This window comes from Anas platyrhynchos, chromosome 4 (assembly GCF_047663525.1).
Source record: "Anas platyrhynchos isolate ZD024472 breed Pekin duck chromosome 4, IASCAAS_PekinDuck_T2T, whole genome shotgun sequence".
NCBI lineage: Eukaryota > Metazoa > Chordata > Aves > Anseriformes > Anatidae > Anas > Anas platyrhynchos.
Genome location: NC_092590.1, coordinates 60,222,587 through 60,245,529, shown reverse-complemented (window position 1 = coordinate 60,245,529; position 22,943 = coordinate 60,222,587). Strand labels below are relative to the sequence as shown.

Sequence of the window (22,943 nt, the reverse complement as noted above, 5' to 3'; positions counted from 1 at the left end):
TATGTACAGTAGTGACCCGATGTTTCTAGGGTCATTCATGTATATGTGTAATATTGTAAATGAGCAAAGTACATGTGAAAGGTATACATTCTATGTTAAAAAAAAAAAAAAGATACTGGAACAGAATGTAATGCCAGAGCTAAACAAATAGACAAATGGTTTCTTCTCTCTACTGATTCCTTCTCCATTGCTGCTTCAAAGTCCCAACTTTTTTCCTCAGCACTGAAAGCTTGTATAGCTCCCCTCCTCTTCCTCATCTTTGCTTCAAACATAGGAACAAAAGCTAGGAGCGATAAACTGGAGAGCTGAAAAAATCTATAGTGTAAAGAAGCAATTCAAGGAACAAGAAAGAAAAAATAAATGTGAGAGGAGAATAGAATGAAGAGAGGACAAAGGAAGCAGAACAAGGGAAACAAGTGTCCTATCATTCTCAAGACAGTATTGTCTGTCTACATGTAAACCAGGTTTCTGGTGACTAATACAATAGACTGTTCCCAATACGCTGAAGTTGTCACTTGACCACTTCATTGTCTTTTATGTTTCGCTTTCTCCTGTACTGTATTTTTCTTTCTTTCTGTCTATAATTCCTGCATGCTCTCTAACACCATAATATTTAAAAGCCTCTGTCAGTCCATCTACCCTTTGCTTCCAATTGCTGTCGTTTTCGCCTCAATACAGCTAAACTCATTGAGTTGTTTTGGAAAGAGCTCATACCTCTGGAGGCAACACAACAAAGTAGAGAAAGCTGTGAAGAGAGATGGCAGCCAGCAGTGAGAGAAGCCTGGGCCAATGGAAATGTACTAAAGCCTATATCATTTCAATGAGAAAGGCACAAGGCAGAGATGAAGCAAAGCAATTCTATGTGATCAACACTAAAAACTTGAGTAGTCTGCCAATTATAACAATAAAATGGAAAAAAAAAGTACTGACTGGAGGTTAGTTCTGTTAATTATCAGAATTGAAAATGAGGTGAACAGCCAGAAGTATGGAAAAAGGGAACCTGCAGTGTCTCAGACACCTGCTTTTCTTAATCCACCATCGTTTGGAAACAAAAGTGCTTTTTTCAGTCCAAAACATATCGACAAGTAGGAGCAGGTGACTGATTTGATGACTGAAACTAAATTTTGAGGCAATCATTCTCCCACAGGTTGTCACAAGGGTTGTTCTTTCCTTCAGATGCAGATTTTTTTTGTGTCATGTTGGTGCCCCACGTCCCCAATGAAGTTTGGCTCCCCATTGTACTCTTGCATAAGCAAAGAAGAAAAATCAATCCCTGTGCCAAAGAGCTTGCACTAAGCAAGTCTACTGTGGGAGATAATTTTTCTGTGATGAGTAGGTATGCCTTTGTATTGCTTGTGTTTATGTTAGAATACTAAATCATTCTTTCAGTCTCTCACTTTCCTTCTAGATAGCACCAGGGATTTTGGAGTCTGCAGCTTCACCCTTCAAAGTTCTACTTGTCTGAGGTGTAGCTAGATCTGTCCTGTAAATGTGATGAGTTTTACGGATGAAGATTCCTGTAAAGAAGTGGTAATGAATACCATTTGAGAGGCCAGAGAGTGATGGTGAACAAAAAACTTAAATGCCATCTCAAATGGCACCAGACTGAAACAATATGGAGCTAAGATGCAGATGAGCAGAACTGAAGAGCTGCAAGAGAAAAATCAGGGCAGAACCTGTTCAGAGGACAGAATATGGTGAAGGAAAAGAATGAGCAATGTTGTTGGCAAACGGAATCCATTTTGAACAGGTTTATTAAGAAAAGATTGACTGGGAACTTTGCTTTTACTTTTACCCTCCCCATTCAGGTCCATTTTTTTTACTCAAAAGACATTGAATTACAATCTGCTACTTTTTTTTTTTTTTTTTAATTATTATTGATATTATTTTTGTATTTTTGTATTTTTTTGTGCGTGTTAGAGATTTTTTTGATATTCTAGTTTGTCTTTATCTCCCTTTTCAAATCAACACTAATTACTTGGGGAAATTAAAATATATCTTAGCAAAGATGTATGAAAGGGAATTTTACTTTTCTGGAGTTTTGAGACTGCAAGAGATTATTGTGATGTATTCCCAGGTAGTCAGAGATTTCTGAAGGCTACTGGAGCATATTGCTGACTCCTCCCCCTCCCCCCCCCCCTTTTTTTTTTTCATTCTGAAAAGATTTTTCTACCACTGTCAAGAGGAAAATAGTGCACTCTGAAGAGGCCTTATACTATCGGGAATTGCAACAGTAGGTATTTTTCATAAACACATGAAAATAATTATAAAACAGTAAAATACCTAAAACTTTTGTTTTTCTAAGTATAAGATGATATCTCATATCTGTTATGAATGGTTTACTCAGTAACTCCCATGATTACTTTGAAACTTCTCCATGAGTCTGAGATTCACCAAATGCTTGATTTAAACTTCGGTGTATTCAAATACACATAATAAAACCAGCAGCATTTAGTTTCAGAAAAAAACCAATTTTTTCAAAAGCAATTAATCCTGTTAAGTATACGACTCTATATGTAAGTTTTCAGGCAGTTGTTTTGAATTAAAACCAATGAGAAAATCAATTTACTTATCAAATTGATAAATTGATAATATATTAGGAATGTTTCTTCTGGAAGGGAAAAAGAAAGAAAAAGTGTGAGTTCACTTTCTGTTAGTACTGGCTCAACTTGATTCTTTTTGTGATGTTGTACTCAATCATATGTTGTTGTAAATCTGTAACAGTAGCTGTAAAACAAATACTGTTGAAGTAAGCCTGTATATTTCTTTCAAAAAAGCATTCAAAGCAAGAAATACACTGATTTAATACAAAGGAAAAAAAAAAAAATCTCAGTTTGTGGCTCTATTCTGCCACAAAGCCGTTGAAACGACCCCTATATCATTCTCAACCTATTGTTTGGTTTATTCCATGTTCCATGAATAGAAGTGAATTGAAGTTAGTTCTTTATTCATGGATGATAAGGCATCACACCTGCCTCCTCTATTCTCTGCCTTCCTCCTCCTTGCCCCATTTGCTCTCTCATATATAGAATTCTAATTCTAACCTGAAATTGGATTTCTTTTTGACTAATATGCCCAGAATTCTTGCTTGTACATCACAGCTGAAACTGAGTAACTTATGCAAAACAAAGCATTTTTGTATTGAGTCTTTTACAGTATCCTCACTCATTCTGTACAGAAGCAGATACTGGATCCCTGGATGTCAGTCAGAGTCTCTTCTGTTCTGCAGGGGTCTTTGAGCTTGTTAAACACCTACATCTGAAAGGTGCTAATCTGTAGACTGCTGCTTTATGTAAAACATTGATACAGCAGTCTTCTGCTGACCCAGATTTCCCTTTTTCAGTTTTTATTTGCATGCACTGTCCATGGAAGTCCCTGTCTCTGACCCATTAGAGGGCTATGGGCTCTTTTGAGAAGCCACTGCAGCTCTGCACTTTATGATAATCCATAACACTAGGCAGTGAGGTAGGCATTGATAAGACATTGCTCTGTGAACTCTGCATTGGCAAGGGGAGAATGCCTTTTATAACCCCCTAGCTAAGGCAGTGTGTGCAGTGGTTTTGTTGTATCTATCATAAAAGAGAGTGATTTGAAGGTTACCTCTGTCATATCTATCAAATCACTCACAATCTACTTCAATTATCGCAGCAAAGCACAACTGAGAGTTACTTTATCTTGCAGTGAAGAAAATGGGAACAGAAGACCAGTAGAAAGGAATAAGCAAGACTCTCACAAATGCAAAACATACAGCAGAATAGAAAATGATAATTTCAGATTCATTTTATATTTAAACAGAAGAGATGAGTTCCTAAGCATTACAGATTTTTTCAACAATTTAAACAAAAACCCTAAATAACAGATTAATGACAGTTTAAAAGAGGTCCCCTAGCCACTTTTCTGCATTTGCATATAAAATTGCCTTTTATTTCCTTAAGTTCTGAAAAATGCTGAAGGAAGACATGCTCTCTCTATCCTTGCACTCCTCATCATTGCCTCCTCAGGATTCAGAATCTGGATAACTCTAAGATATAAGGCAGAATGGGAACAAAAGGCCACCTTAATTGTAAAATGCAATTTCTCTTGCTGTAAAAATAGACTGATTAAGCTGTAGAACTTTTTGCCATAGTATACTGTAGCTACTAAATATTTACTTGAGACTAGGTGAGACCGAAGGAATTCACGGAACAGAGATTTGTGGCAGAGGGTACTAAATGCATAGAAAATATTTAGCACAAGATGAGCCACAGAAGGTTGAATGTTTGAAATAGAATTTTTGAGAATTATAATATTTGCTAGCTCTGTTCTTGTATTTTCCACTAGCCATGTACATTTGCTTACTGTAAAAGACAGGAGACTGGGCTAGATGGATCCTTGGATGTATGTGGTACATGTGCTTTTATATAAGAATTGCCACAAGAAGCAGCAGAAAGGCAAAGAAGGAAAATTCTGCAGTTATTTTTGCTTCTTCTCTTAACAAAGATGTACTTGGACCAAGGTGTCCTTTAGACCCACAGAGATGGTTCTAGGGAATTTGCAGCGGTGAGTGAGAAAACTGTACCTGCAATGCTTCCCCAGCTCAGTGGGGACTGACTTCATCCGATTTATGAAGGACAAAGTCTATTAACATAGTTCCCAGCACCTGAGGCATTACTGTGGAAGGAATTTTAGTAGCAATGAGGCTTTGGTTTGTATTGGTTTAGACTTCCATATATCAAACTATATGATGTAACATAGCGTTTCTGGTTCCAACTGTGCCATCTCTAAGAATTTCTTACAGGCCACCTGACCACTGTAAAGATTAAGACTGGAAAAAAAAAAAAAAAAAGTGAAGAATATGTATTTTCCCTCCATTGTTTTTAAAGAAAGCTTGTTGCTGTGTCAAATTTGGAACCTACAGTGCATGAGCCAGCAGCGTACCCTTGCAGAAAAGAAGGCTATTGATATCAGGGGCTGCACTTGACACTGTCAGTGTCAGTCCTGGGCAGTCTGCTGTGGGTGGTCCTGCTTAAGTAGGGGTTTGGACCAGCCGAACTCCAGAGGGTCCATTCCAACCTCAGCCATTCCGTGATTTTGTGATCACACACAGATGTGAGTGGTCCCTGGCAGCTGTTTCTTCACAGCAGTAGATAGATGAAGACAAAGCCATTGAACACGAGCTTGCTGTACTTCAAGGAAACTATTTCACTTACCTTGTGCAAAGCATGCCAGACTTGTCAGATTTAACCTTTCATTGACATTCACCCTAGGATTCCTTCTTTTCATTGTACCACTCTATGTGCAACTAACTAGATTACTTGAGTCCTCCAGGCAAAAATAGATCATTCTGCTTCTGTATGTGCATGATTCACATAATTTAGCAGAGGAACAAAGGATCTGTGATTGCTAAGATGCAGAGGAACCTGTACTTATGTTACATCCTGAGTTCTGGCAATCTGATAAAAATATATATATCCTTCACCATTCAGTACATTATTACTATGGGGAGAAACAGTTGGAATTCCTGAAAGAGGAACAAGGGCAGACAGTTCTTTGGGAAATACTGAACATCCTAAAATGGTAAATGGTCCTCCTGGCATTTGTGTTTTAGGATAGCCCTGGCTAGAATACGTATATTAGCAGCAGCTGTCACCAACCCCAGAGAACAGAGGTACATTTATATGGCAGAACAGGTGCATACCTTGCCTTTGTTTTCTATTTTTTCATGCACAGCTATCATAGATTCAGGTTTCTGTCGGGATTAGAGAATTTGAGTCACTTTCTGGTAAACTTTTATTATAATAGTTGTATTTTTAAACATTTAGAAACAAAATTGATACAGCAGTAATTATTAGGAGAGGCCTCCTATTTCTTTCATTAGATCCACTACATATGATCTAATGCTGTACTACAGAAAAGATCAAAATGTTTTCTCTTTCTTTTGTCCAAAGACAGTTACAGTCATACACAAATACATCTAAGCAGAATGTGACATGCAGGTGGTCTTTGGACATCACCTACATTTTTATATTGATCTCCCTGATTATTTTCATTATTTGAGACTACAGCAAATATCAAACTTTAAATCTTTTTTGTCTCCAAAGCTTTCAAAGGAAAAAAAAAAAAAGGAAAAAACACTGAAAGGAGCAGAATTTCTGGATATGGAAAGCTTTTAAAACTGATTATATTTCTTTTGTTGTGAAAAGATTTAAAATGAAAAGGTCAGCAGAGTGTATTTTTTTCCTAAGCTCTTGAACTCTTAACGGGTGTCAGTCTGATTTTACCAATTTTTGTTAATACAGTGGTAAAGGAAAGGGAAGAACCAAGGTTAATTCCAAATAGCACTATGTTGAATTCTATTAATAAAAAGTAAGATTAGGTTGTATTAGACGAACCATGTCTTTTTAGAATATAGCTTCCTGTTAATTGCAAATGTATTCAAATTGTTCTCTAAAACAGAGATGGAAGTAGAGCCTAAAATCACATTATGACCTGAAGCTATCTTAGAAGTAAGGAAATTATCCATCTTTTTCAGCCATAAAGAATTTCTATATTCAGTGCACCTGTGCTTTCTTTTCTCTCCTTTAGACTTTTGAATCATGAAAGAACAAGAAGTAATGATACTTAGCATGGAAAGAACTAGAACTGTCACTTCCCACTAATTCCAGATTACAATTTATTACACTTTTCAGTCCATTTTCTTATGATTCTGTTTGGTGTCTGGAAGCTTTCATGACGAGAAAAGCTGATTAAATCATGAAATAATTTTCATTACTTTTTCTGGAATCAGAATAATTTCTACAGCATATTTTTAGAGAATACCATGTGAACATTTGCATTTTGACAACATGCTGACTTTATTGTTTGATTGACTCTGCAGTCATAAAACAATAAAGAGATTCTATGCCAGGGAACTTCAAAACAAATATATTACATACACACATACATATATAAATGTAATTGTCTTATATTTTATTTATTATTTTTGTCTGTGTATGTACATATATGTATATATATGCATATATGTACATACACAGACACACACATAAAAATATATATTTTAAACAGCTGTTAACCAAAAGATCTTTCTGGCAGGAATAGGATTCTTAATGTGTGTGTCCTGACCTCCATCCCAGTTTACTATGTGGTACTATGTGCGACAGCTTCTTTGTGCCCTCAGGTTGTGTTTCAGTAATAGAAGTAACTGTTCCTTGTGTGTACAGTATTGATGTTTGTAAAATGTTTTGAGTTGCCCTGAGATTGAAGCTGATAAGCCAGTTCAAAGTCCTGATTACTAATGTACAGTTAAACTTCAGACATGGATTTACCAGAAGACTCTAAGACTGAATCCTCCTTGATAAAGTCTCCATTAATCTTGCACTAACAGAGATACATATGCCCTCCAGTGTCTTGATTCATTAACATGATTTCCATAATGACATACCTGGAATGAAAAAGTTCACCTTTCTACTCAGTAAATGAGTTGGAACAAATGTAGAGAACATTGACCTTACAGAGAGGCTTCTGGGTGATTAAATTGTTGAAACCATGTCAGTAAGTGCATTACCCACTATAGAAACTTCCCTGTGGTGCTAATGAAGGAGAGAGGATAAAGATCTCTGTAAACCAATTGTCCATGTGTTTCCATCTGGCTAAGAGAGGATGGAAAAATTAAAAGGGGTTTATCTAATCACAAGTCCTTACTTTTTTCCTCCACTCTGCTGCTGTGGAATGAAACTTAAAAACAGTGCAGAGATTGTGAATTGAAAGGCTTTTTGGTCTTGCACAAACACTCAGATGTACTTAATTCATCTCTTGCATTGATTTTTCATACCTAATCAGTGGAAATTCCAAGGTGTTATGGTGAAGGGAACCATATAAAAGCTTGGCAGATAGATAGGACCAGTAGTTTTCATGTCTTTGAAAAAACTTTACCTTTCAGTGCATTTGTACCACATATCTTCCTGTAGATCTAGAAAGAGTCAGAGGACTTTTAGGGGGAGTTAAAGAACATAGAAAGCAGAGCAGCTTTTCACTGGCACTTTTAATATATTATCCTTTCTAAGCTTAGCTTCCTGTTTGCAGATCTACAGTTCTCCGCATAATTCAGTGCCCAGCAAGAAGTTCTGCATGCCTGTGCACAGAATATTAAACTACAATCTAATACAAAAGGGAATCTGTCCCGGTGCACATGAAGACCGGGGTGTTTTCTGAGCTGTGCTGCTCTTTTTCAGCTTATAAGCCTACAAAAATCATACAAAGACATGGCAATAGCAAATTCACAGGTTCAGTCTTTTAAAAGCTCACAATGGATATAACAAAAATGTTCATGAAAGAGTGCTAACAGAGGTTTTCCAAAATCGATTTTTTTCTTATTCTCTCTGACCACATCTCAGTCAGAATGATACCCTTGTGACCTACAAAATGTCTGAGAGAATAAAAATGCAGCAGCAGCTGAGCAAAGAGTAGAACTTTCCAAGTCAGGAAAAAAGGCAAAAAAGCAGGAGAAACAGGACAAAATGTCCAACTTAATCATATTCTACAATGTAACTTTGCTATGGCTGAAAAGTTTCAGTCTTCATAATGTTAACATTTCTCTTCTACCATGTGAACTTCACCTCGCCCAATAATTAATATCCAGAAAATAGATTATTTTATGAAACATACTTGCATGAAGTAATTCATATGGTCCAAGATTATTGGCTGCTCCACAAACAGCTGAACTCATGAAGTGTTTTCTCTTATAATTTGTGTCATCTGTCTCTAACCTTTTCCAGCTGAGTTCTCTTTCATGTCATCTATGATATCCCTTACAAGCAAGAGACAGCAATGCTGTGCCTAGTCTGGAACTATCTGCGCACTGATCAGCCAGCCAGGCTGCACTTGCTGACTGGCTGGAAAGCGGCAGCCAAATGGAGTGTATACTGGCAGAAATCTGTTTGCCTTTCTCTCAGCAGGACAGCAGTTTAAACCCTACTCTTATCTCTAACTTCTGATTTTCACAATACTTGAAGGAACATAATTATCATTGATACTTCTCTTTAATACGTAGCTGAATACAGAGAGAAGGGTTCAAATATTATGAAGGATAGGGGAAGAATAGGCAGATAACTAGACAGAGTTAAATGTGATATATCACATATATTGCATTTGCAATATCCCTTTCCTTTAGGAAAACAGAAAAAGCAAAACAAAAGTACAAAGACACAACCTATATTTATGGATAGAGAGTAACAGTCTACAGAGCAACGTAAGAAATGCAAATGATTAAATCTTTACTCTGATGAAAGTGTTTTTATCAGAAAGAAAAGATATGTATTTACCAATTTACTGAAGCCATACCTATTTGCAGACCAGGTTCCTGGCTGTCAGCAGAATGATTTCCTTTAATTTCTGAAGGCTGCTCTAAAGAGGAGACAATTAAGCCTTGGTACAGGTGTTTTAAGAGGAGTCTTAAAGAGTCTTTGGTACCTACCCCTACATTGCTCCAAAATCATCTACCTGGCAGCATTAGGGCTAGTCTTCTGGTTAGAACAGCAGAAAGGTGGGTTATTTCATGCCAGGTCAGATACTGATTCAGTTTACTGTACATCTCCAGAATAGTTATTCTGGCAAAAATAAAATTGGGAAACAACATTCCAGGAGTACCTGGTGCACCATGGGGCAAGGGAGGAAAAGAGTGGTTGTGACTGAGAAAAGGGACAAAATGTCCTTAAACTGGCTTTCCTACTAAGCTGCTTGTACCCAGAACCACCTCTGCAAGAGAAGCTAAGGTGGTATTAATTTGAGCATAATAATTTTAGCATTCCACACAGGTAAAATGGAAGGAAAATAGTATTTGTGTTTTGATTTGCTCTATTTTAATGGACTTTAGATTACAGAGTAAATGCTGAAGTCTTTGCTCATACTAAAAGACAATTAACTTTGCTTGGTTGTCTAATGGTCCTCGCTGTCGTTCACCGGGTGTGAGATCATCAATACTGCTTTGTAGAGAAAGCCTCATGGTGGTAAGTAAACCTGGTGAATATAACTCATGTGGCCTGAAGAAAAGCTAAAAAAAATAATAAAAAAATCAATATCTTCTACATTTGGCCCTATAACCACAATATTTTGTCAAGCAAGAAATTAATCATTATGGCCAAACTAATACAAAACAGTTCATTTAATGTTTTTGTCACTTACCATTGACAAACTAATATTTAGGAGTGTGCATTTTAGTATGATCGTTCCTAGCTATAGGCTAAGAATTACCCTTTGCATAAAAACTCCACATGATTTCTGGTTCAGAGGGTGCTATAGATAAAGCCCATAAAAATGCTGTTTCAAGCATAAGTGTCTGGTTTAGCAGTGAGCATCAGTGCAAATGAAAACTGCAAATAGACAGCTGGGGATGACAGCATAAAAATCACATGCTGTGTAGTTGTCCTCCACATTGTATCTCTGGCTGGTCCATTGCAGCTATGCTGTGCAACAGTCAAGAAGTCAGACACATACAGAAACAGAAAAGGCATTTTTATTAACACCTATACACTTACTTTCTATTATGCTTTTATACATGAAAGAGGTGAAGCAATTAATTGAATTCTCTTCTAGTGTCTGTGGACCTACAGCAATATGTTTCAGACAAATTAGTCAAGATAGAATCAATACAGTTTACATTTTATATGTAAATGGTTGCTGAAAATATATTGTTTACTTTAGTGGCAGTTTTGGAAGTGGAAAGCTTTGTTCAAGAAAAGCAGCTATACTCACTGTACCTGAAAGCGCTGGCTGCCTTAACCAGGTACAGGGATTTGGGAAAGAAAATCTACTGAGAGCATGGTAACAGCATGGGAGCTGCAGAGTTAGTTCTAAGGCACTGGGAGGCCTCTCTGCAGTTTTAGGCAGTACTGTCTGTCTGTCTACATTATGTCAGAAATCATTCCTTCAAAAAGCTTAATATTGGAAAGATTTAAAAATACGTCTTTCTCTGCTCCAAGCCTGCCAGCTGTATGTTGAGCCTTTTAGGATTTACCCAATAAGACTATGTAATTAAATGCCAGCAAACTTGCCTAAGAGCAATAAAATCCGGTCTTTTTTAAAAAATAATTTTTTATTTTTTATACTTCCAAGTATGTTGCATGATTGAAACAAACCATCTTTTCATGTGTAGAGATTTGTGTGCTTATGAGTTGTGTGAAATCTAGTCAATCTGATAGTCATGACTAATAAATATGTGTGTGTGTAAGGTAAAGAATACATAGAACTGGATAAATGAAATAGAGATGCCCAGATGTCATCTTTGCACTGGGAAGTCCTATGATTTCAGAGGGTTTTTCTTAGATGGGCACGCTGTGGTGACACTGCTTGGTAAAAGTGAATGGATCTGTCTCTGAGAGTAACAAGAGAAAAGGTAGAGAAGTTGAGAGAAAAGCATTTGAGGACACAGTGAGAACAAACATCATGAATGTAGTTTTGTGAAAAGCTTAGAGAAAGATCTTTTGGGCTAAGTGCTAGCTAGAAAGAGTCTTGACCCCATGGGCAAAGAAACTGTATCTCCTGCTGTTTGATTTCTGCTGCATTCAGGGAAACCAGACCTTGTGCATTCTTTGTAAATAAACAGGATGACACAGAAGAAGTATCTGACACTATTATCAGCTTCACCTCCTACCTGAAATAGCCCTTGGGCTAACCACTTAGGTCAAAAATGGGTCCTTTCAATGCTGCTTGAAATGTATTTGCTTTCAGAAAGGCTTTCATCATTGATTCCCTTACTAGTGATATGCAGTTCTAAATTTTTTCCTGTGTATCACGTGTGCCTACATTGGAATACGGATATCTCAGAAGGGAAGAACTCGCAGTGTGTGTATTGTATTTTCAAAAGAAGTGCTTTACAAGAAATTCAGAATGCAACTGAGACATAAGAAATGTAGAACTGCAGTTGCCTGAACAGCGTTAATTTCGTTTAGCAATTAATTGGGATCACCAAATCATTTACTCTGCAGGTACGTATATACAAATGAAAAATGTTTTACTGAAAAATATTGAACAATTTCATCTACAAGCTATCTACAAACATTGTAAAATTTGAAATATATTATATAAAAGCATTGTACTGAAGACAATCTAAAGATTGCCTCTAAGTAACTTGACTTATTTTGGCTTCACTGATCCTTATCCAAATTGTAATTATTTTACATTACACTCTAACATCTTTGTGTTGTACAGAAGCTTGTGATATTTCTAGTGATTTAGATAGAACTCTTCAGAGTGTAAAATGCTTCTCTTGCAAAAATTGACTCAAAAAAAGATCAGATTTCTAATCTCTTGTTGTAAAAGTAGAACTGCTCATATAATGCATGCTTTAAAACAACCAATAGTCACTGTATGAAGAACATTAATGCAAGAGAGGACAGATGTGCATTTAACTGCATGCTTTCTTAGAAAACTTAGACTCATATAGGCGGATGTCTGAAAACAGTCATTCAGCAGTTAACTGTTCCTAAGCTGATAAAATTTTCTTGTGATCAATGTCTGCTCACCTTTAATATGAATAATAACTTCTGTCTATTTTTAGCATCACTTAAGCAGTACAACTGACATAATTCCAAAATATGTAAGTTGAATTTGCCACCAGGCTGTTAATGATCTCATTGCAATCAGGAGTAAGCATACTAGCTATATAGACAAGCTCATTCCTCTCAAAGCAAGAAACAGCGAAGGGGTAAAGGCCTCCTGTGCTTCATGTTCACTCTATAGCTCTCTTGTTCAGCCCTTTGAGAAATTCTTGTCCTGACCCCAGGGTGACTATGGACTGTCACAGTCTTCAAAATCTCCTAGGAAGAAGAGAGGCAATGGGAGGTTTCCTGAGCAATACACCAAATAGAAGTACTATTGGTTGAACAGTGGAGACAGTAAAATGGGCTTTTCCTTTGGCTTCCACCAGCCATGGACAGAGGCGATTTATACCCAACATTTCTGTCCTCTTGAGTTGAAGCCACTAGGTAGAGTTAGGCAAATATTTCTTCTTATACTGCAAATAGTCCAAAAATGTGAGACTACACGACTAATATACTTGGAGATGTGGCAGTGATGATGAAAAGGGAAAATGGCTCCTGGATATTCACCTTAGTATTTAGATTAATGGTCAATGATACTCTGTTTTATGTGGAGAGATTTTTTATGTGTTTTCTCAAAACAAATATATATTCAATTTTAAAAAATTAATTATTATTTTATTTTTGTTTCACAGGGAAACTTAGTGGTTGTTGGTTGGGAAAAATAGTGGGAGAAAAAAAGACAAAGGAAGGTCTGATAAGGTATTTAGTGATTATAGACATCTTCAGTGAGTGTTCAGGTTGGTGTGACTTGTTCAATTTAAAAAGGATTCCTACCAGCTTTGGCTCATGGTCTTGTAACAGCAAAAAAAAATATAAAAAAATTACTTCACACCAAAGGAATAATACACAATAGCTTACTTTGCTTTGAAGCAACAAAGTGAATAACAAAATGATTTTGGCCTCCTGAGCTTGAAGTCTGTGGTTCCATCACTGAGTAGCAGTCATGGAGCTTCACCTGCTCCCTTACAAATAAACAAAATAGCCTAATGTTTAAATGACTAGAATAAGTTCTAACATAACGTCTGCTTTCATACTTCCAAAAATTTCCTTTAATTTCTTTAGTCTTGATGAGGAATTAAATTATCCTTTTGCATGTTTGAAATTTATGTTTTCCTTTATGCTCTCCACTATAATTGCCATTGTAAACAGAAGCTAAAATGCCCTGTTGGGGGGGGCGGGGGGCGGAAGAGGGGTGGAGGAGGGAGGAGAACAAGACCCCAGCACCCCCAGTCCTCTTTATATCTTACAAGATCCTGTTTCCTTATTTCTTATCATTATTCCTAAAAGATGCAATTCAGTTCTTACTGAAGTCCCTGGAAAGAATTCTGTTGATTTTAATGGGTGTTGTATAAGGCTACTTAATAGTTTATTGTTGTGAACTCTTTCACCTTGGTCACTTGTCACTGCTCACTAGGTGGTTTAGATGAGAGTGAGGCAGTTGCAAGCATTGCAAGGTGCTCTTTTAGATGTACTTGCATAGAATTGCAAGCACTGCATCTTGTAAAACCTGCTCTAACCTGTGTTTAGGGACTTTTAGGTAGTAAAGAATATAATTTAATTCCCTTTGAGATTTCTTTAGGAGGAATTGGCAGCCCATCTTGCTTTGGGAAGATATTTGGCATGACAGTATATTGACTTTATAGACTTTCTTTCTCACTTCCAGTGAGACACATTTACCACTGAATGCTCAACATAATGACAATCCTTATAGCACTAGCATGAAGTTCCCCAAAAAGATGTTTTCATTTTGCAATAAAGTTGAATTGTTTTCTGTAAAATATTTCAGTGAACATAAACCAATTAACCCCTTTCCCTAAGTGAAGTATGTACATGGAAAGAGTTTGTTAAAGAGAAATACCAGAATATTTTCTATTTAACTTGACAGCATGCTAACACAATATACTGCTGTATCTTGATAACATATAAGGCAATAATCTGAGCAGCTTACTAAAATGTGTGCAAAATTCCATCTATCATGCTGAAAACCTTTCTGTATAAAACGTGATTCCTTAGAATCACTGAAGCAAATCTTATTTAAATTGGCTTAAATTCCAGCACTCTGCCTTTTAGAATCAAATTTAGTTAGCTAAAATGCATTCCATCTAAAAGGCAAATTCATAAATGGGCAGAGGTACTCTTGTTTTTTCTGCATAGTGTCACTTTTAAAAATTAAATTCAAAGGTAGCTACCCCAATCTTATAGTCAACTCTAGCTGGTCATGCCAGTATTAAAATACCCACTAGGAAAGCTTTCTGGCCAGCAACATCTTACTCTGTCTTAATTAGAAGCACTGAGCAGCAAAAATTGTCAAGAGATTCTTGCTCTTTGTAGCAATTATTCACATTACTGGGGCATGGTTTGCTTCTCCAAGGAGAACTGCAGGGCTCCATAACTATGGAGTCATTTTGTGCAAGATAGAAGAGCTTCCAAATGAAAGACCAAAAGAGCATCCCTTTGCCCTGCTGTCCCATTGCCACACAGGGCCTGAGCACTAGAGAGCACTAAGAACTGGCAGGTGGGAACGAACTGTTTGTATCTCATGAGGCACAGTTACTCTCCATCTCCCAGCTAAGGGAATGAGGTAACACAAACTTGAATCTTCCAGGTCTAATGTGTCTAATGTTCTGCCAATGGAAGAAACAGTGACCCACAGTAGCTTCTACAGCTTGGTTATTTTAAACCTTGTGAGAACTTTTTGTGGATGAAATTGCATACTTCACTTGTAAGAGAGAAAGCAGCAGATATAATGTAATGATCTAACAAAGCTTAATCGTAAATAAGACATTGACTTAAGTTTGGAGATGGCAAGGTATGCTTATTCACTGCACAGGGGACAGGGTAAGTCAGACGTGTCAGGGGGACCCTCTGGTCAAACCACGAGGTTCAGAGTACATCCTCTTGCTTCCTAAACTCCTTGAACTGAAGAGGTAAGGAGCCTAGGTATGGCTACATCCACTCCTAGTCCCAGACTTGATCAACGGTTTATGTTCAAGGATTATACATGCACAATCAAACTAAGATACGATCCTAATGAAGCTTACAGAATTTAGTAAGTACTTACCAAGGATCTGTTACAGCAAGGAATCTCTCACAAGGAGTAAGGGGTCTCTGTATCAGGCATGACCTTGAGAGGTGTCCCTGCCCAAGGGGACATCCTGTCCTGCAGCCCACTGCCATGCAGAAGAGCTCCAAGGCCTCTATTGTAAAACTGTTTCAGAAATGCTCTCCTCTGACAGGTAAGAACTTTTAATAATTCTTGATCCGAGTTGCTTCCATGACCACCTGTTTTACTCTTCTGCACACTTTTTTCCTTTAGCTTAAACAGCTCTTCTGTCTCTAATGTTTAACTCTATGATGTGTTTACACAGAGCAAACATATCCCCTCTTGGCCTTTTTTCTAAGAGATTCAAAAAGCCAAGAATTCTTTTAGTGTTCCCTGTAACACAGGGTGCTTAAACTTCTGATTGTACTGGTTGCTACCCCCTGTACTTATTCCAGCTAGAATGTGATTGCTCTTGAACATGAGTGACCAGAATTGTGATAGACTGTCTCAAAGAAAATTTTGGAAGTGTCTTATATAGATGCCATGAATACTTTCTTATCTACCAACAATATTTCACATAATACCTTTGAAAGATAACTTTGCCTTTCCACATGGGCACACTGTACTGTTGACTATTAGTCATTACAGATTTACCTTCCCTCTCCCAGTTCCATCTCAAATATTAAGAATATTGTAAATTCATTATAGTTCCTACAGGTATAACATTGAGTTTTTGCATTACTTAATTTCACCCAAATTCTTTTCCTACAGTTCTCGGGGTGTGGCACTGCGATTCTCCTTTATGGCCTTTTTGTGGGATCTAGCTCAACTGAGTTTCAGTCATGCAATTTCAAATAAGATGAAGGCCGTTTTAAACTCTGCTGGGCCTAATTTGTCATTATGTTATTCCATTTCTGAGTCACTGTAACTCCATGGAGTTCAACAGAGTTATGCAAGTATAAGTTTGGATTAGCATATGAATCAGACCTTGTGATGTCCCCCTCCCTAATTGCAGGCCATGTTTATTTTCTCTAAAAGGTAAATTATTCATGAAGTCAGAGAGTGTACGTTTATTATTTGAACAAATGGTAACTAACATAATGAAATCATAAGAATCTGCATTTTTCCAGAATTAAATTCTGAGTGAGCATTGTTTCTGGTTCAGATATAGGACAGTTAATCTAGAGGATAATCTCTATTGTTCATAGTTTAGGATTAGAAGAGAATAAGGGTCCTATGAATACTATTTATAACTATAACAAAGACATTTAATCAGTCTGAAGTAATTTACTGAAAGCAAGTCAGAAGCCTCATTAGGTTATTCTCTGATTTAAGTACAATATACATAGAAGTAAGGTTCTTCACTGGGGGTGTCATCAGACATTGGAACAGGCTCACCAGAGCAGTGGTCACAGCACCAAGCCTGATGGAGTTTAAGAAGCATTAGGACAATGCTCTCAGACCTCTGCTTTTTGGGTGGTCCTGTGTAGAGCCGGGAGTTGGACTTGGTGATCCTTATAGGTCCCTTTCATCTCGGGATATTCTACGATATTCATTGAAAATGTCCCTCAGTTTGCAATGACAGTTTTGAGAAGGATGGGTTGAGTGGGAGTTTACAGTAAGAAATGACTGGTGTACATATGAAGCAATGAAATCAAGTATAGTAGGATGACTTGCTGTCTGATCTCTGTACCTGGTTTTGCTCTCAGTGTACAGGTTAGCTCTCTCATGCCAATCTAATGTCCTAACAACAGTAGCAGTATTTAGAACTGCTGCAATTAGTCCTTCGTGTGTGTTCACAGTCCAAAACCTGACCAGCTGCAGGTAGAAATACTAATGCCAGTTACCGCTCAGGGGTATAATTATCTAGATTTAAGCCTGGATGCAATTTTTCAGCAAGGGCACAGGTTTTTATACTTGTCATTTTCTGAATTAGAATATGTTCTGACAAAGTTAGTGTAATCTGTGAAATATCAAGCTGGGAAGTGACAAATTGTGGACAAAACCCATACAACTTGCTTTAAAACAAGGTATAATACTATATAACCAACTGACTGAGCTTAATGATTGCTTTTCTGTCTGTCAGCACTGAGAAAGTTCTTTACAGCTTTAGGTAAAAAAGGAATGCTGTACTCCTTTCTGGAGTTTTAAACCTTTGTTTTCATGTATTTTACCTTTTACCCAGCAATTAATAGACTAGAATAGTCCAATTTTAAGATGACATCTGGCCAATGTTTCTCTCTGATTACATGTTCCAGAAAGGAAATTTGAAATTGCAGGTAACAAATTGCATCAAACCAGCTGGAGTAAGCATGGCTGACATAGGCAATACAATACCCAATGTCTTGGTTTAAAACTGGGAGGACTGTGCTGTTTTGCACTGCATAAGACAAAAACCATAAGGAGTTTCAGCTGGGCATTTTCATAGACGGACATGAAGGGATCTGGTGGTCAGAAACAGTGTGAAAGCGCAGTGAAAATCTTTGTGTTTCTGTTTATCTAGAGGCAAGTACTTTTGAAGAAACCTGTGAGTATCTGGGTGGCTCTGAAGTCTATCAGCAACTGCACTGCTAACTATACAGAGATAGCATACACAAAGATCCAGATTCCATTGATCTAAAACTCCTATTGATCTAAATGACATGAATTCACCAGCAATGGAAAAGGCACTAAGGGGCAGACCCTCTGCCAAGGTATTTAGACACTATGTAAAGTAACACAAGACAAGAAGCCATCTTTCCCCCTTGAGAAGTAGGCAATCCTGGTGAAGCAGGTTGGATTCCTGGATCTCATGCTGGAGCTGACTGGGGATGTTGGTTGGGAAGATCCTCCTCAGAGAAGTGGGTGCAGGTGTGCTAATGGTGTGGTTTGTGGGGTCCCCTGGTGCATGCCCTTTCTGCAGTGAGAGGAAGATCCCAGTCACACATGCTCTGTACGTACGGACAGACATACCTCTGCAGACACCCTCAGGGGCAATGGGTGTTGTCAGGATCGCTCTGCCTCAGGTCCCCGTCTGCACCCTTTTAACTCATTTTCAGTTTTGTAACCTCCAAATTCTGTCATATGTTCCATTGATACCCCCCAGACTTTTTTGTTTTCCCTCTCTTTCTGTTTCTTGTAGCCCTTTCCTTTTCAGTAGGGCTGACTGGGCTAGTGCCCTCAAAGGGAAAAGGAGAGAAGAAGTGCAATTTCATTTAAATCTTATGAATATAGGCATCTGAGACCCAGACCAAAGCTGTTTTTCTTTATTTTTACTTCAGACATAATACCGAAGAGAGAGAGGCAGATTATACCAATAAGTACCAATTTTACATGCAAAATTTATTTTCAGAATTACAGTATTCTTTTAAAAATATGCCTGAAATTTGTAGCAATGTCCATGAGATCACAAACAACTAAATCTGAGCATTCTACATTAAAACAGAGACCTCCATTCCTTTTTATTTTAAATGTTGGAATACAGCTTTTTATTAACTTGAAGGTACTTTGATAACTCAGAGGAAGAGTAAGGCTCAAGAAACAGCAGTCTTATTTGAGATTCCCAAACAGCAAAGAACATGCCTGTGGAAATATACAGCTGCTTGCATGAAACACAAGAAGGAAGCCCCAAGTGTAGGAGCCCTGCCTACCAGTGCCTGCTGTGCGGCTGGCAGCAGGAAGCAACGAGGCCAGGTTTTCAATCACTTCATGGTAGACAGAGTTAGGTACAGGAACTAGGGCTTCACTAGTCAAGGAAATGCAGATATTCTCTGCGGGGAAGGTCACAACATAGCTAGGAGAGTAAGAAAATAATAGAGACAACATAACAGAAAGCAAAGTGATCATTCCAACATACAGAAATAAAATAAGCTTGAGAAAGATGGTCATTTTGAGCAAGTTCCTCAGAACTTGCCTTGTCTAAGTTTCACAGAAAATCAGTGTTATATAACCAATTAAGATTTGTTTCTGTTCCTACATCGACTGTAATAAATCCTGTGTAAATATTAGGTTTCTGTATTATTGACAAGAACTGTCAAGGATTCTGAGAAAGGAGATCAGCAGTAAATATGACTTCAAAATAATAATTTGAAGTGATTACATCTGAGATACTTCTCATATAGCAGAATGCATAAGCAAACATTGCCAAGTTAGTCATTATATCTCCTCTCTGTGTCAAAATATTTTCTCTCCTTTCTTTCAGGATAATTCCTTTCAGAAATATTTATTTCCTGGAGATTGGAGGTGAAACCCTGGCCCCACTGACACTAGTGACAAAGTAATTGATGGCTTCAAAGGGTCCAAAATATTGTAAGTATCATCCTGATCAACATCAAGATTTCAAAAATTAAAACCATTTAATACTGACATTTGACTGAATGGTTTTTATTCTATTATTACAAGCCCAAACTGCTATTTTGTCTGACATAGATGTAGTATAGCCAGTGGCACTGTTTAATTTCAGCATTCCCATATAGCCTAGACTTTGTCGCTCTCTCGCACTCCTCAGAAGTAAAGGGGACTGTGTGGAACAGATGGCACCACCTGGACCACAGTTCAGAGTATGTCCTGATTTATGATAGAGTTAAAATTCTGAAGGTTATTCCTGAGTAGTTAAAATCCTTACTGAGAGGAAAATCACCTGATGTTCTCCAAGCCTTAGAGTTGTCTCTGGAAAGAGTGATGGTCTGCAATCAACTGTAATAAAAGAGTGGAGGAACACTGAGTCAAAATCTATTGATTAATGTAACTCATTGTTTTTCAAAAACAAATGATCCAGCTGTATAACCTGCTAGAAAATAGATAATGTAATTTAGAGCTTTTTCTTCCTACTAGAACAACTTTTTAGGAGATCATAAATGAAATTACATGCTTTCAGAGGCACTAAAAATCATGTTTTGTCTTTTACAAGAGGTTGGGACTCTAACATTGGCTGTGCAGTTAATTTATGGGATGGATTTTCATGAAAACATCCCTGTTGTGTAAAACCTTTGAACTTACAGGACATAATTTGATAAAACATTTTTGATTCTAACACCGATACTTTATACTTATTTCTTTTTTTTTTTTTTTCAGATTGCTCTTCTTTATATACATCTCTACTTTAATAATACATGTCTACTTTCATTTCCTACAGGACTTTATAGGCAACAGAATATAAAAACTGCCATATTGGGTCAAACTGAAGATCAGTGTCTTTCACTGATTAGACGAGTGGTCTTTCATTGACAGTGACCATTATTGGATACTTAGAGTTTAAAAAGCCAAAGGATAAAATGTCTTTCCTAGGTTTTCTCTCATTGTCTGTCAAACAAATAGAACTTCTGCAGCCCATACTGGACCAAAAGCATTATGTTTACTAGCTGTTGATGGCCCTGGAATTTCTCCAGTCCTTTCTGGAAATCACTAACTTTCAGCTTTCACAGCATTGTGTGGTGCTGTCCCACAGTTTAATAATGCTGTAATAATTGTAGAAAGTGCCTATAATTAATTGTTATAGTGTATTGTTACATTGTTATAATTATATACATTGTTAATTGTTATTACTAAGTGTTATATTTAATATCCTATAAACTGTCATAATAATTTCCTATTCGCCCTCTGTGTACGATTAATGACTCAAAGACTGGAGTAATATGTATTGCTGTTGTAACTATTTCTTCCTTATAAAACAGTTTTCCAAGGCATCATAAGTCTTCCTTTCTTCAGAAAATCTTTTTCCAAGCTGACAAATCTTAGTTTGCTTAGTCTTTTCTCATATAGAAAGCCTCCAATCCCCTGGAAGTTTTTTTGCCATTCGTTTCTGCTATGGGATAACTAAAACCTTATATATCATTCAAGGAATGAACAGACTCTGTATTTACATGGTGCTATAGTTTTGTTTTCTTTGTTTACTTTTTTTTTTTTTTTTTTGACTACTGCTAACTATAGTGGTTACAAACCGTAGTTCAGAAAGCCATCCACAGTGACTCCAGGATATCTTTCTTGAGTTGTAGCTTATTCAGAGACCATTCTGTTACAGGCACACTTAGGATTTTCTCCCCATGAACAATTCTTTTCACTTATCGTCAAGTCATTTGATTTGCCATGATCTGTCTATTCATTCAAAATCTTCAGATCTGATTCTTTGCAGTTTTAAATTTAACTGTAATGAGTAATTTTATGTCTAACATCTATGTTACCTTATTACTCATCCTTTTTTTTTTTTTTTCCCATACTGTTTATTTCATATTCATATCCATATTGAACAGCTGTGGTGGTGTACTCCCCTGGGCCACCCCTGATGTAACCCTTCACCCATAGCCCTGCATGGATGATAACCATCAGGCAAACATGAAGAATACGTCTGGTCATGATAATTGAACCAGGCTCCAAGTGGATTTGGGGGAGATAGATCCAAGGGCTATAGAAGCATGTACCAACCATATATATATATATATATATGACTGGTATGTAAATATGACTAATAGTCAATCATCTTACCCCATAAACAGGGAACATCCCACAGCCTATTGAGCTCTCCTGTACTGCAGGCTGTGTGCCAGTGTGCCAGGATCTTCTTGAAGAGAGAGATGACTCAAGGTTACTCCTTGAGGTTGAGAGATTCCTTACCTCTGACAGATACTGGGTAAGTGACTAATAGCTAGCTTGTTGAAACTTTGCAAGTGATTTGCTAAGCATGCTGAAGCTTTGTAGTCTTAGCTGAGTGATAGAAAGGATTGATTGTGCATATAATCCTTTAGGCATAAATCGTTAAATCTGGGATTGGGATAGGATCCAGTTGTATCTTGACTCTTTGGAGTTTGGATGACAAGAGACTTCATTTTGAACCTTGTAACTCAATGTGAGGGTCTCTCTGATGCTTTTAGTCTGACCCTGTCCCCTATGCAGTATATAATCAAGTGACCTTGACATAACGGATCTTGTTAATGTCACGTTTACCATTAGAGCTTTGTTAAATCATCATCTTATTCATGATTAAGCTTTGCTAAATCACTGTTTTCATCAATAAATATATTGCTGCTTCTCTTTTCTGAGTGAAGTTCATAATTCTTTCAGCGACAGCAATGTGCAACCCCAGCATAGATCTCTGTGCACTCTGTTGGTAACATCAATCAAAAATGTAGTAAATTCTGGTTATTGAGAAGCTGGAATGAACACAGGTCACCCACAACATCAAATCAATAGGCTTCTGGGAAAAAGTGGGACATGATCTTCCTCAGTTTGGTGAACACAATCTTTTCTCATTTGCTATTGTTACAAATAGAAGAAAAGAAAACACCTGTAGTGGGTTTATGTGGCAAGGTTTTGGTGGTGGGAGGCTGCATGGGGTAGCCTCTGCAAGAAAA

General features: G+C 37.3%; 1 long non-coding RNA gene across 2 annotated transcripts; it reads left to right on the top strand.

Moving 5' to 3' along the window:
* Positions 1–9,423: 9,423 nt before the first annotated feature.
* LOC106017026 (uncharacterized) lies at positions 9,424–22,390 on the top strand. Of its 2 annotated transcripts, none has more exons than XR_011809219.1 (3): positions 9,424–9,520; positions 19,799–19,905; positions 22,089–22,390. It is a non-coding gene; the product is annotated as an uncharacterized lncRNA (long non-coding RNA). The 2 variants fall into 2 exon arrangements; XR_003497065.3 differs by lacking the exon at positions 22,089–22,390 and adding an exon at positions 20,732–21,628.
* Positions 22,391–22,943: the final 553 nt, after the last annotated feature.